The sequence below is a fragment of the Nannospalax galili genome, unplaced genomic scaffold, assembly GCF_000622305.1.
Source record: "Nannospalax galili isolate Female #2095 unplaced genomic scaffold, S.galili_v1.0 scaffold790, whole genome shotgun sequence".
NCBI classification, from domain to species: Eukaryota; Metazoa; Chordata; class Mammalia; order Rodentia; family Spalacidae; genus Nannospalax; species Nannospalax galili.
Window position 1 is genome coordinate 1,055,167 of NW_008328334.1, and position 4,305 is coordinate 1,059,471.

General features: G+C 41.2%; 1 protein-coding gene across 3 annotated transcripts in view; it reads right to left on the reverse strand.

Moving 5' to 3' along the window:
• Positions 1-4,305, reverse strand: part of Itgav (integrin subunit alpha V) — a 90,676-nt gene that overhangs the window by 65,690 nt on the left and 20,681 nt on the right. The window lies entirely within an intron of this gene.

The following is a 4,305-nucleotide window of genomic DNA, read 5'->3' on the forward strand; positions in this document are numbered from 1 at the left end:
CTTCATCAACTTCTTACCATATTAGAACATGCAATCTGGGATAACCTAACTCTGTGTTCCTCAACAATGGTCACTCATACTGGCTCTGAAATAAACTATTTTTTATCCCCTTTGAAAAAAAAAGTAGTACACTTAAGTAGTATACTTCAATACACTTAAGAAAACTCTTTGGGGCTGGAAAGATGGCTCAATGGTTAAGAGCACTGGCCGCTTTTGCAAAAGACCCAGATTCAATTCCCAGTACCCACATGGCAGTTAACAACTATCAGTAACTCCAGTTCCAGAGGAATTCAATGCCCTCTTCTGGCCTCCGTAGACACTCTACAACACAGGTGCACTTAAACACACATACAGGCAATACACTCATACACATAACATTAAAAAAAAAAAAAAAAAAAAAAAAAAAAAGAAACTCACTTTCAATATGAAGGCATGGTTATATTACCATTTAAAAAGTACAGTCTAGACTGGAGAGATGGATCAGCGGTTACGAGTGCCCACTGCTCTTGCAGATGACCTGGGTTCAGATCCCAGCATCCATGTCAGGTGGCTGACAACGTGTAACTTCAGCTTCAGGGGACCTGATGCCCTCTTCTGGCCACTACAGGCATATACACATACACATATTTTAAATCCCCTCCCCCTCCATTTCCCCCTCCCCCTCTTCTTCAACAGGGTCTTCCTGTAGTCTCATCTGCCCTGGAACTTGTAGGCCTTAATGTCACAGAGATTACCTGCCTCTGCCTCTTATTCAGTACTAGTATCATGTTTTAAGCATTAACCTTTCTGTGAATTTATATGCCATGTCATAGAATCAACTGTTAAAGCTGGACATGGTAGAGCACATCTTAATTCCAGCACTTGGGAGGCAGACTCAGAAAGATCGCTGCAAGTTCAAGGCCAGCCTGAGTTGCATACTGAGTCTGAGGACAACCAAGTTACATAGTGATACCCTGCCTAAAAAAACCTAAAAAGTATATATAAATATATATAAAATCATACTATTAGCTAATATTACAAAAAACTTTTTTAAAAATCAAAACTCTAGAGCCAAGTGTGGTGGCACACACCTTTAGTCCCCACACTTGAGAGGCAGAGGCAGGTAGGTCTCTGTGAGATCAAGGCCAGTCTGGACTACATAGTGAGTTTCAATCCAGTTGGTGCTACAGTGAGACCCTGTCTCAAGAAAACAAAAAAACGAAAAATACAAAAAAACTACAAAACAAAACAAAACTCCAGACATTCCTGAGAACTAAGACAGAAGTCAATGATTTAAGTTAGTGACAAAATACAGTTTCTTAATTTACTTAAGAAACTCTTATGGGCATAATGAGTAGTGATAAGCTATCAGTATTAATAACACAATAATTTGTTTCATAAAATTCTCAAGCAATTTAATATTGCTTTAAAAGCACTTAAATTGGCAGGAGACAAAGGTCTCTAAATTCAAAGTGTTTGGGGTTATAAACTACTGAGAATTTATGTATACACATGTATCTTACGTATTATTTTATATGTAAGTTCTAAAGTCATAATTCATAGTCACAGAAAGTATCGTTAACTTCTGTAGAACTCTCCCAAAGCACCTACTACCTAAGACACAACCATCCTCTGAAAATAAAGAGGAGTCAGCAAAGTGTACAGGCAAGAAAACAGGCCACAGCCTGTTTTACCCACTGGCATTGTTTATTTACAGTTATTCAAACCTCTCCCCTTCATTCCATCTGCGGGAAAGCAGCACAAAGAACACAGGCCTGGGAGCTGCCCCATGTACTCAATGCTGGACTGTTTTCTCCTCGTGACTGGCAGGAAGTACTCTGAAAGCACTGAACAGGTTCAAGCAGAAACTCTTCACTAAAGACTTAAAAAGAAAAAAATTAACAAATCTATCCGAGTCTTAAAAGATGGTTATTAGATCAAACTGGGCAGGAGATGAATTTAAAGCAATCATGTGAAATTGGTTTGTAAAATGCTGAAAGTGTTAAAAATATTATTTGCTTTGTAGGTGTTAATGAGTAATAAAAGAATTGAGCAAAGTGATTTAAACCTAAAGTGCTTATCAGACCTCCAATTATATCATTCTGAACTAGGGCATCATGGATTCTATCAGGAAACTATATGTTCATTAAAAAAGAAATCCTTAGTCTAAATTTATCTTGTATCAACTGGGAAAAGGAGACTATGTCTCTTCTTGTTTTAACTTTTTTAACTACTAGGACCTCCATAAGTATATAGTCTAGACATATCTCTGAAAGGAAATCCACTAAAAGGAGGAAGTTAACTGCAGGAGACTGTTTTAGAGTCTGCCTAAGTGCTGTAATCTCAGTGAGTTGGAAACTGCATGGCACAGAGACCATTTTTACAGTCTCTGTGAAAAACAAAGCCCCTAGGTTCGGGGAATTCTCCACACATTTTTCTGAACAGAGTCCACCTGGACAGGCTTGCCTACTGCCCACATCTGGGACCTTCTAGGAACAAGTAAACGTAGCAGCAGTGAGATGTTTTGGATGAGAGTAATCCTACTTCTGACCTTACCTAGCACAGACAAGGTAGCTGGGCCATTGTGTCCACACTATATTGAGACATAAAATTAGAGCTTTCTTCTGTTTCTAAAGGAGAAGTTTCACAGGCTTGCAGGTAAGCCTGTGTTTCTAAGGAAAGAGACATGTCCTCCTTCCTCAATGGAGACCAGCAGCCTTTCTTTTCAGAAAAGGCGAGTATGTGGGGGGGGGGGGGATTATGCACATGCAGGTGTGGGTGTGTAGGTGTGATCTGTTTGTGTGTTTTATATGTATGTGTGGCATATGGCCATGCAGGAGTGAGTGTGTGTGTGTGTGTGTGTGTGTGTGTGTGTGTGTTATGTACATTCAGGTATGTGGGCATGGGTATCAACGTGTGTGTGTGTGTGTGTGTGTGTGTGTGTGTGGTGTATGCATATACAGGGATGTGGATATTTGTGTTTGTTTATATTATATATTCACACATGTGTAGATTGTGTGTGTGTGTGTGTGCGTCTATGTCTGTGTGTGGTGTATGCACATGCAGGAATATGGGTGTGAGTATCTGTGTATGTTTTTGTATGTTGTTTATGCACATTTGGGTGTGTGTGTAAGTATATGTGCACCCATGCTCACACTTGCAGATGCCAGAGGAGGACTGGGTATCCTCCTCTATCACTCTGCACCTTATTCTCTAGAGACAGGGTCTCTCACTGAACCTGGAGGTAGCCTCGCACCCAGCAAGTCCAAGTGGTCCTATGTCTGCCCTCCACAGCACAGGAGTGAGAGGCACATGCAGCCATGCCCAGCTTGAACAGATGCATTTTTGAAAAAATGGGGCAATAATCAGTCTGTTAGTAAAATCTGCTTCGTTGGAAAAGGAAAATGTGGCAATGAGAATATTTTCCCAAGAGTCACAATAACAGATTAAAGTGTAAACCAAGCCATGATCCACTTAAGAACAGCTACAATTATTGTTATTTCTTTCCTTTTCCATAATTATTCACTTCCCCAAGTTTTAGTATGGGCCTGACAAACAAGCCTTTCTTCCCCTGCATACTGCTGGCCTGTGCATTCGTTCACAGGCATGAACTCTGATCTACCTGGTAATTCTGGCTTTTCTGACAAATGGGCAAACTGCTGCTGGCAGGTACAAGTCACTTGCCCAAGGTCAACCCAGTAAGTACCAGCACCTGACTCTCAGCTTACATCTTCTAAATCAAATTTGCATTCCAAACAACCCCAGCTGCCCATACAAGAACAAGAGAAAGAGCGCAGCCTACTTGGTACTTACACACACGGTTCTGACTGGAAGCAGCTTTCTATACAACCAATATCAATTCTAAAAATATGCAAAGGGACTCTGGCTAGTGGCATTATCCCACTCCCTGAGAGATCTAAGTCCTGGTTCCAGAATCTTTCCCCAGGAATACATGGTCTCACATGGCATAAATGATTTGCTGGATGTGATCAAATGCTGAATCTTAAATGGGAAATTGCTCTGAATTGTCTGAATGGACCCGAAAGGAGGCAGAACAATCAGTGAGTGAGGCAGCATCAGAGTCTTATAGCCATGGCTAGCTTTAAAAAAGGACAAAAGGGTCAGGAGCTCCTGATGGTCTCTAGCACCCAGAAAAAACAGGGGACCAATTCTCCCCCTGGAGCCTTGTCCTAGTTTGTTCTTCATTGCTGTGACAAAAAACTCTGACCAATACCAACTTGGGGAGGAAAGGGTTTATTCAGCTCACAATTCCCAGGTCACAGTTCATCAAGGAGCCCAAGGTAGGAACTCGGGGCAGGAACCTGG